This window comes from Festucalex cinctus, chromosome 4 (genome assembly GCF_051991245.1).
Source record: "Festucalex cinctus isolate MCC-2025b chromosome 4, RoL_Fcin_1.0, whole genome shotgun sequence".
Taxonomy (NCBI): domain Eukaryota; kingdom Metazoa; phylum Chordata; class Actinopteri; order Syngnathiformes; family Syngnathidae; genus Festucalex; species Festucalex cinctus.
The window spans coordinates 6,426,679-6,438,585 of record NC_135414.1 but is presented as its reverse complement, the minus strand read 5'-3'; positions in this window follow the sequence as shown (position 1 = coordinate 6,438,585).

Sequence of the window (11,907 nt, the reverse complement as noted above, 5' to 3'; positions counted from 1 at the left end):
CTAATCTTAACGAGAACATTTACTGTTAGTTGGTAAGCTAGCATTGCTAACTCTTACCCCGGGTTTTCACCGGTTGCGGTTGCGGTGCGGTGCGTCTTGACTGCGTGCTCCGGACGGGTCAATTTTTTTGTCAATCCACACCTGCTCCGCACAGCTGCGGTCCGGCAGCTCCGTCGCCGCCCACTTCCCAACGTGTCTCGCGGGACCGCGCGCGCGCGATCATGTGGCATTTCACAACGAGAGGTGGACTTCTTTTGATTTAACCTTTTCTTCTTCTTCTGCTATGAGATTCCATGCAGCATCCTTTTTTTGGTTGTCCTTGTAAAGTATATTAATAACGAGAGTCGGGTCAGTGCGGGTCCACTCTTTATTTCTGTCTTCCCCGTCCGGCTGCCGCTCAGTACGGCAAGCGAGACGGGCACAACAAGCAATCGCAGACATCAAACTCACAATACATTACAGTCCTTATAAAAAGGATGTGCCGTGTCATATATTATTTTGTGGTTTTCCACCTCCAATATAAACCTCTCCTCGTCCATGTTCGCTGGTGTCTAAACCGTGAATGAGCACATGGCCCGGCGACGCCCACGTCACGTTTTGCTGAAAAACTTGCGAAATAGGAGCTGGCGAGTGTTTTATTCTGAAAGGTAACCGGAAATTTATTTTGAAACTGCCTCGGTCTTCCTGTCCCGCTCGATGTGTTTTGTGCTAGCTTGCCATTTGCCGGAGGCCTACCGCTGCGGCGTCCGGCAAAAATAGAAAATAGGTCTATCCTTGCGGCAGTCGACACGCAACGCACCCGCAAGCGGTGTAAACTGCACCATTCGAATGAATGGAATCTAATTGCTTGCGTCGCCGGACCGCACCGCAACCGCACCGCAACCGCACCGCAACCGCAACCGGTGAAAACCCGGGGTTATCATGTACCAGGCCAACACCAAACAAAATGCTACAGAGAAATAAATAATTACTGTCTACTACACACCATCAACCATTATAAACAGTTGTACTTCGATTATAAGGTCATTTAAATTGTTTGTTAAATTGTTGTGAATAGCATAATTGTCCAAGTAATTTTAACTTACTGTCACAATATGAATAAGAAACAAAAATACCAAAGTATTTGCTATAACTTGTGTTATGTCTATGTAAAATCTCAGTAATTCTGGTCATGGTATTCCACAACGATTGAATCGAGGCACCTGGACTCTTCTTTGTTGAATTTGTTCTTTTTTCTCGTTTTCAGAACACATTAAAATATGGCAATTATTGGATTTGAGTAATAACATTTTAATTGGATTTTTTTGCAATATCTCCACACCTGACACGCTGAATCAATTTTTGTAAAAGGGTTGGTGATATTTTCTTATGACTGCAACAAACAGCATCTGAATTAGAATTTAGCATCTGAATTAGTTTTGACCGTGATTAAAAAAAAAAAAAAAAAAGACTGATTTTAGAAAATGTCCAAAATGAATCTCTAGGAATTCTCCATCTAAAAGTCCATCCATCCAGCCAGCCAGCCAGCCAGCCAGCCAGCCAGCCAGCCAGCCAGCCATTCTGAATACCTCATATAGCCAGCTGCATTGTTTGATAGCGCCAAGCAGAGGGAAGGGCCTGGAAAAGATTGTGTCCAGGGTGGGCTGAGTCCACAGAAATTTTGCCCGCCCTTATCATTAGGGCCCACCCGATTATTACGCTAACTGATTTAATCGATAATCGACATTAGCTGTTTCAAAATCAACAAAAGTTAAACTATTTTTTAACCCATTTTTGCTTTTTTTTTTTTTTTTTTACGACATAATGACACATTTGAAAATGCTGTAAGATAAAGACAATGGCGTTAAAAATCCCCCTCCCCCTGCTCGAGAAAAACAAAACAAAACAAAACAAAAAAAATTCAATTTCTCTCTCTGTTGTAAAGTTAAATAATATGGGCCAATTGTTCTGCTGTTAATTAATATCCATATTGTGGTAAAGGACGACAGGGACCAAAAAGTTATTGTATTCATTAATGAATTCATAAATTATTTTGCCAAATATCGAGACTGGCTTCAAATAATCCACATGCTTTTTTATTTCTTGCAGTTTTCCATTGCCGTCTGATTTTGTCCTCCTTTGTAGCAGCACCAAAGCAGACTGATTGATGAACACAGAACTGACTTAACTGAATGCTGTCAAGACGCGTAGAATTGGTGTAAATGTCAAGTGACTCGCTTGACTTGGATGCAGGCAGCGTGGGCTCTCTCAGTGACAGTGTGAATGTGACTGCGAATGGTTGTCTGTCTATATTTGCCCCGTGATTGACTGGTGACCATTGCAGAGTGGAGCTCGCCCTTCACCCAAAGTCATCTGGGGTTGGCTCCAGCTCCCCGCAACCCCAACAGGGTTTGTGGTTTACAAAATGGATGCCTAGATGTCAAATACAAAACAAAACATTTTGTGTTTTCAACATAAAACAAAACAAAAAAAAGGTGTGATGTCCCAAATTGTTTGGATTGTCTTCTGACTTTGCCGTGCAGCAGCTTTTCCAGGTTGTGGATAGACTGAAAGCTTTAGTTTAATCATGGGCTTTATAAGCAGATCAAATAAACTGCATACACAGTGTGCTGATGAGCACCAATATCAGCCATTGACAGCTGTTGAAAAACTGATATGGAGGGATTAAACTCACCTTCCAACTAGAATTGCTTGTTTGTTTGTGCACTACAACAATAAACCGTCAATATTGTTCATCATACTGCATACTTAAAGCAGTGGAAATAATTGCACATTACCATTTTCATGGGTAAGACTATTTTTTGTTGACTCAAAGCATATTCCGCCTCAAGCCCCAAGATGAATTTTTAATTAAAAATGGCCACTCTGACCTTGTGTCCCCCTTTGGGACGGTTGCAAAGCAGTGCAGCAGTTCAATGTTCATGAACGTGACAATGACTGTTAATACAAGAGGCTACCTGGCTGGGACAGTGGAATCCGTTTACAATGGGCTATCATTCCCACAGGAAGCATTATTTGATTCCAGCACTTGCACATGGGTAAACATTTCATATGGCAGCAAGTGCATGATGATCACTATTCATCCTTGGGTAATTCTGGGTTATTAGCCACTATTTGTTTGCACATGGGAAAGACGGCTTAGAAACACAACCTTATCAAAGACATTCCGTAGAGGTTAATTAAACAAGCACAGAAAATGAAGTACACATGATTTTCTAGTAGCATTGTTTACATTGCCATTGACTAAAAGTGAGATGAATGGGCATAAACACATCGCACCCGTTAGCTAACCTTCTCATTTATTTCTCAAATTACACAGAATTTTACTGTTACAATTGCCCACATAAATTTTCTGCTGAGTAAAAAAGAGAAGTCTATTGTGCTATTTTCTTATATTCTTATAGGCTACTGTACAGAGGGAAAATGAAATGATGCAGGCTATATAGTGCACTTTGATAGCTGCGATATTACCTCCAAAGTTTCCATCAATTACTGTAGTGTACATCACATGACACCAAAGGGCAATGGAGTATAGGCCATTACGGGAATGAGGTACTTGAAACGTTCATGGGACCTAATACTGAGGCTAAAAAAAGACAAGAGGCCAGTTCTGTTGGCATCAATGGGGAGCTGAAGAAGAGAAATTGACTTGAAATCTATGGTCACCATCCAATGAAATCTTTGGTGTGACCTTTGTGACCTCTTGTCACTGAAAATCACAGGTTGCCCAAAAAAACATAATACTGTGGTACCTTGAGATGTGAGTTCAATTAATTCCATGACCACCCTTGTAACATAAAATACTTGTACGTCGACTCATCTTTCTCCATTGAAATGAGTGGTAATGTCATTAATTCCTGATTTGCTTCGTAAGATGTATAACAACGTGGAACAGTTGCCGGCCCGCCTTGAAGAAATAATCACAAATTCGAAGACCATCAAGAGGTCCAGGCAGAGACTTATGGCTGACTAAAATTAAAGTCAGTTTAACTTAAAGTATGTTATTTTTGTTTAGGACTTGGTGAAAGCAGTCATACCTTCTGGATATTTATATTGTCCACAGGCTCTAGCCCCTCCCCCACACGCTTATCAACCTTACCACTCCTTCTCCTGTGCTTCGTGCCACTGTCAGGTCTCACAAGGTCGTCTCCACAGAAATGAGTGTTTTCGCAAGCTGGCCGGGACCGAGGACACGGACTTACGCACACACGGACTTGCAACACATGCATGCAACACATGCTATTTATGCCTATCATCATCGAAATACCCTCCGGCACTTCCACATGTGCAAGAAGGCAAATCGTTATTTGATGTGTATTCCTGTGGTTGTATACAGGGCTGTTTTTACCCCTCTCCTTTCCTTATGTTTTTATTTTTCATCTGAGAACTCAGGGTGCCTTTTGGGCGACCCATCAGGGTTCCCGTTCTCTCTCCCTTTGTTGGTCATTTTGTATAGTGAGCCTGTTTTGTTTGTTTGCTTGTTTGTTTGTTTTCACTAGTAAAACAGGCCATGTATGGGTGGACATGTCATTAAGGAAATAAGCAAAGACAAATGTACCAAGTCAAGCAAACAGCTCAAAATTGAATCAGTAAAAGTAGAAGGTTAGCAAGTGAAAGCATTTTGGCAGCTAAGAGACTGACTGAGTTGGAGCCAAGAAGACCAGGTGAAAACAATACATTTCAGGACGTGACTAATTCCACGATTCAAAAATGAATACAAATCCAAAATGGAAAAACATGATTAATTTGAAATGATCATTTATGTTCTCTGTTTTAAATAAGATACAGCCCTTTCCTCCTTTATTTTGTAAGTCCAGTAGCCTACTTGACTGATGTGAAATTAAGTCGCTAATCCACCTTCACATCCTGAGAAGCTTTATCCTGCCCATTTGAAAAGTGTCAGGAAAAGTAAAAGAAATCCTCGTTTTAATCAGTAAGGGTCAGAGGAACAAAGAAGCAAGCTCATAATAATCTTCAATTACTTTTTTAATGTCCAGACGAGGATCAAAACCTGTCTTTAATAGACTACTTGCACTACATGCACTTAAATGGCAACTCGGCAGATGCTTATGACAGATTTTGTTTTTGTTTTCGTTTTGTTTTACTCTTTATCATGTATGTATGTGATAACAAATTACAAAGCTGTATACAACCAGTGAACATGTTCCACGTTTTACCTGTCTTGCATTGACAAATTTTTTTTGCAGCTCTTTTAGGGATTACTTGTCTGTTTAAATTGTATGAGTGTCATGACTGGGTCATGCTATGGTTAAGTTTGGGTCATGACCGTGAGGTCAAGTGTCTGTTTTGAACTGATGTAACCGGCATCTCGTTTCAACTGGTTTTAAGCTATGTGATGTCAGGAGCTAGGGGATGTCAAGAATCTTTAATCTCCTCTTTAATTTACCTGGTTACAGCCAATCAGATAATTCCATTCAGTCCTGAGTCCTGTTACCCACAAGTCTAGCCACAGCCAATCCGATCAACTCACTGTCTATTTAAGACAAACCGAGAAGTGTGTGTTTGTCAGATTATTCCCCCATTTCCCTGGAGCACCTCCATAGCCCAAGTTAGCATTGTGTCTAGTTGTTGTGCAAATAAAGAGTTAAAATCTTATTTGTGTCTGCATTTTTTGGGATCCAACTTCAGAACATAACAATGAGCTGAACCGATATGAATTGATAACCAATACAACTTGGTCAACATCTGTGCTCCGCTGGTTTAAGCCTCCAATCAATTTTGCTGACTGCTAATCACCACATAATAACAAGAAAATATTTCATTTCTTTCTTGTTTACGACCATTATCAAACTCCTCGTACTTCTCAGTACATGTTCTCAATGCCAGTGAACCAGCAAGCAGTGAATCAGTAAATAATTCAGGTACTTTATATGCTAAACTACTACAAAAAGCGATTGTGAATAAAGGCTAATTTGAGGTTGAGAGAACAATCCTCCTAATGTTGATTGTAGATAACACACACATGGCTTCAGTGTGTGCTGTTAGTAGGCAACTTTGGCTAGTTAGATGCTAAGCACCGAAGAAAATTAAGCCCATTTATCATGGACACAAGCGACGAGTTAGTGGAGGTCGGAAACAAGTCCATCACTTTATTCCCTTCACATTCACCAATCAACACGATGGGCAATGATACATGAGGCCTGTGCATCTTTGAATCTGTCTCATTAATAAACATCATTGAAGCATCCATCTTTTTTTTGTTTTCTCTCTCCGTGTTTCTGAGTTTAGTTATTGATGCTGTTATTGATTTGGCCGATTAATTGATGCATTACAAAAAATCAATACTAATAACTATCATTCCTGCCATTTTTGACGGAAAAGCTGAGAAAATGTGCACCCAAAGTACAATTGAAGCTGTTCTTGAACCATTTGGAGTATTTGATTTTTTTTTTCTCCCCCCAAACAGCCAAAATCTGTTAAAGTGCTACTGGCACTGAGTAATGGAAGTGGTGGTGCGCTGTGGGGACCCGCCGGGCCTCGTTCTGCGGCCTTGGGCTCGGGGGTGTTCCGGGCGTATGGGTCGACCGGTGTCCGCTCGGGTGGCGTGGGGGTGGCCTTGGTGCTGCCGCGGCCTGGGGATTCCGGGGGGGCGGTGCTCGCTTTGCTGGGCCGCGGTTGACGGCTTCTTTCTTTGGTTGCGGTCCTTATACATGCCAGACTCAACTCAACTCAACTCAAACAGAATTCGCATCTCCCTCCCACAGCCCGTTGAATCAGTGGGTGCTGGTGTCTGTGGATCTCACTTTGCTTTATATATCCTTCCCTCCTTCCTCTCTTTAGTTTTTCCTCTGGTCACTTGAGATCTCCTCAATTTATTGGAAGTTTGAGGTTTCTGGGGTTGGCATAAGACTCTGATTTTGTAACCACGCAGGAGGGGTTTGGTTGGTGCTGGATTTCACTTTGATGGATTGGATGTACTGGTTTCTATGGATCTCACTCTGCCTCATCGATCCTTCCCTCCTTCCTCTCTTTAGTTTTTCCTCTGGTCTCTTGAGATCTCGTTAATTTGTTGGAATTTAGAGGCTTCTGGGGTTGGCGTAAGACTTTGATTTTGTAACCATGATGAAGGCAGGAAGTGTTTGGTCGGTGCTGGATTTCACTTTGATTTATCTTTCTTTTCTCTTTTTCTGACCTTTTCTCTGGTCTCCTGACCATTTGAACCTCACGACTCTGGCGAGACTCTGAAGTACCTGGTTAAGGTGAAGGGTAATGGGATTTTTATAAGGTTTTAGGTGAATTAATGAGTATAAATTTATACGTATTTGCACGCACACGCACGCACACGCACGCACGCAAACGCACGCACGCAAACGCACGCACACGCACGCACGCGCACGCAAACGCACGCACACATACACACACAAAAAAAAAGAGCAATGATGGTAAGACGTTGAATCGGTAAGACTACTGAATTAACAATTCTGAGCTCTTTAAAAGAAAAAAAAGAAAAGAAAAAAAAAAAAGAAAAAGCTTGAAGTCTTCTCTAGTTCCAGTTAGGTCTGGGTATTGCCGCCAACCTCACGATACGATACGTATCACGATACAGGGGTCACGATACGATACGTATCGCGATACATATGTATCCCAATACTTGATCTTCAAGGCGATACGTATCCCGATATATTATATTAATTTACCTGGTGAGCTATTTTTGCATTAATTGAAGTCAAATAAACTTCAAAGACGCTGCTGGTTTTTATTTTTTAGGCACAATGCAAGCTGCAAAGGCAAACGTTAACTGCCTATTTAAAGATAACGAGCAATATCGATTCTGACGCCTGCGTATCGTTACGTGTATTGTAATGAGGCCCGCAATGATATATTGCCGGATCGATTTTTTGAGCACACCCCTAGTTCCAGTTCAAGTTGGACAATAATACTACAGGTGTTTCCAAAACAGGAATCCTTGCGAACAAAAGTGTAACATTTGGGAGACCGTTGAAAGCCCAGGTCAAGTCTGATAAAAAAAATTCATTTTAATTTATCACTATTCATTTCGAGCCATAGTTGAGAGACTTTATCCACATTTAGACATAATTTTTACATGAAATCAAAGCAAACGCATCAAAGAGCCTAGCCTCCTTTTGTTGTTGTACATGGTTGGAGAGGCCTACCCGTGAGTGCTAACTCAAACGACCATAAGAATGGGTGAATATTGTGCGTATTTGGCAGGTTGCAGCAACCAGAAGCATGGCTTTATGACATTGGAGTGTTACGCATAGCGTGTTTGTGTTCAAAAAAGGAGTTACCCTGGCAATCAGCAGCTCGATGTTTAGAGGATCTCATTGGCTTTTCAATACATCAGTCACCAAGAAGCTTCGCTATGACTGGCTCAAGCGACGATGGAGCTTTGGAGGGACGCAAAATGTTGTTCATTACGTTGTGTGGATCTTGTAACCGATAAAACATATTTCGATTGAACCAAGCGAGGTGTCAATCAGAAGCCAAGATCCTTGTTCAAGAGTGTTGCTGGGTTAATCCATGCTGTGCGTATTTTGTACGTTGCAGCAACCAATAATTTTATGGATTAAAGGGTAGGTGTGGGCGAACAATTTTACCGGAATATTTTTAATGGACCCTTTTCGATGTTTGATGATCAGTTTGGATGGAGGGGACATCTTGGAGGATGTAGGAGGCCAAAAAAGATGAGGGTTGTTTTTTTAATTTATTTATTTTTGCATACATATTTTACATATTTTGCATGTACGACTTAAGTGCTCACTGAGCCTGCAGATATGGTTGTATATTAAAATGTTGGGTATAATTCAAATCTCCCCAAACTCAGCTTTCAAACAATGTATAACATATTCGGGCACATAGTCAGGGTGGTGACGTGCATCCCCGGCTTCATTTAAAGACGGCCGAGGGCCCAGGGATGAAGTGTAGAACTTCAGGTTCAGACTACAGGTTATCCATAAAGTATTTCTCTCTCTCTCTCTCTCTCTCTCTCTCTCTCTCTCTCTCTCTCTCTCTCTCTCTCTCTCTCTCTCTCCCTCTCTCTCTTTGACTAGCAGTGGTTTGGGCTAGTAAACATATCTCATTGGAAAGGGCACCATGTGAACAGGCTAAAGTCTCAATTTCTGAATTTCTGAATCCTTATACCTCCATTAGGGCAAACATACAGCAATTATTCAAAATCATCATGAAAAAAAGTCAAGGAGTAGCTAAATGTTGAGAAAGGGTAGCGGGAGAGGACACATGCTAAGTGCTAAAGCTTTCTTTTCTTTTTGTGTGTCTGTAGATTTAGCCTTGTAAAAAGTAGTAAAATGATAGTTGGATGTTCCCAAGGTTTGTCTACTCTGTCATAGTAAAATATCGATTGATAAAAAACAAACAAAAAATAAATAAACAACCAACGTTGCAGAAATTCAAAAATTACGTATTTGTTAAACTATACACAGTCAACTTGCTAACTGAATAGTGTTGTTAAGTGAGAACCCACTATATGCCCATTTATTGCTACATTAACCAAAATGTCCTTTCTGATGTTTGGATTTCTGGTGTTTTGAATTCTCGTTGTCAGCTTAAGTTAAGCGTGGTCGTTTAACCTAACATCTACTTAAGACGCCCAATGGATTTATTTTCTAATTTATTGGTGGGGGTGAAATGGCGAAGTCTCAAAGGCACCTTATGCTGCTGATATTGACTCAAACATGTGGCGGATCAACAAGTGCTCCAACTAATGTTGCCATCAGTGGAGGTTAGCAACATGAATCAGTAAAACGTTTCAAAATATAAGCAGCAGTTTGGGACAGTCTCCTCACTTTTATGTAATTCTCGTTATTTCCAATTACACTCCACTGTGCCACAAAGGCCATTCTTACATAGCACAGCATTCAGAAAATAATAATAATAATACAATACTAATTGTGTATAAAGGCTGTTCCTTTGTGGTGGTTAGAGGATGCAGCTAATGCCAGTCTTCAGAGACTGCTGCATAGAGATGATTAGCAAATTATGTGTTCAGCCGTTCCACTGGGCATGTGTGCACAGGCTGATCACTGGTGTCACTGCGCTCGTGTACATTGTTTATTGAATGGATCAGTGAGCTGTAACTTTTAGGTGTCACGAGTGGGATGATGGATCATTACATTTGCTTTGTTAAATTAACTGCTTTTTGGTTATATGCTTTGACAAAATCATTTCTGAATACAGTTAATTTAAAAAAAAAGTATATATACAATAAATGATCTCATCTTGACTGACTCATCTTGTGTGTTTGATTTAATTTCATAACTTGGCTGTGTGACCTAAAGAAAAGAACTCATTTCAAGCCATTTAGAGATTATTTCAATGATGATGTTAATCCATATATATATATATATATATATATACATACACATCCATCCATCCATTTTCTTGACCGCTTATTCCTCACAAGGGTCGCGGGGGGTGCTGGCGCCTATCTCGGCTGGCTCTGGGCAGTAGGCGGGGGACACCCTAGACTGGTTGCCAACCAATCGCAGGACACACAGAGACGAACAACCATCCACACTCACACGCACACCTAGGGACAATTCGGAGCGCCCAATTAACCTGCCATGCATGTCTTTGGAATGTGGGAGGAGACCGGAGTACCCGGAGAAGACCCACGCGGGCACCGGGAGAACATGTATATATACATATATATATATATATATATATATATATATATATATATATATATATATATATATATATATATATATATATATATTAGTGCTGTCAAACGATTAAAATTTTTAATCTGATTAATCACACTTAAATTTTGATTAATCACGATTAATCAACCAAATTACTCGCGTATTTGCGTAATATAAAATAAATACAAAATACCGTAATATTTTGACATTAACGCATTTTATTATCTGAATGTCATTTGCAAACATTGATTAAATGCATGTACGCAATTGCATGCATGCGTGTATTGCTCAAAACATAACAACATCATATCAATTGGGTGCAATTCAGCAATTAATTAAACGCAAATTACTTTTGTTTATCTAAAGTCCCGTCGGGGTGTTTTTGAAAGCGAAATTTACCAGCAGCACACCAACTGGAGTCATATTGGAACAACAGGCGTAGGAAATGCCGTGCATTGACCTAATCACTGACCTGCACAGCCTTCAATGTAACCATCCGCGGTTACGTTCAAGGCTCAAGCGCGGTCCAAAAAAATAGTGCGATTAATCTGCGTTAATCTGTGATTAATTTAACTTTTTTCTGTGATTAATTAATCTATTAACGCTTTAACTTTGACAGCCCTAATATATATATGTATAAAAGTGCCTTTCAAGGATGTTTAGTGGTGACGTATAAATTGCAGTAGGCAACAGCTCACATACTCTTTTGCAGTGCAGCTTTTAGCAGAATTTTTCAAATTCACTGTGCACTCACGTGTGTGCATTACAATGTCAGCCGTTTTGTGAGTCAGCTCCACAGTATGGGGGTCATAACTGTGTGTGTGCCATCTTATCAGAAAATGAAAATCTGTTCTGGACTAAAATGCTATGATGGGATGCGCATCCCAAGATGCATGGCAACGTGCGTCAACAGTGTTATTTGAAAAATATGTTGTGAGCGAAGAAAACATTTTATCTTCAAAATAAATTGAAGACTGCAATTGGCTGGTGACCAGTTTAGGGTGTACCCCTTCTACTTCCCGAAGCCAGCTGGGATAGGCTCCAGTACCCCCGCGACCCTTGTGAGGATAAGCGGCTAAGAAAATGGAGGGATGGATAAATTGAAGATTCCAAAACATTTTATGCAATATTTTTTGGAACATTATAGATGTATTCTAATTGATGAGCAGTGTTTATTATTTATATATAATACTGTAGAATCGAGTCCAGGCTCAGGCCTTCCTGGGTGGAGTTTGCATGTTCTCCCCGTGCCCGCATGGGTCTT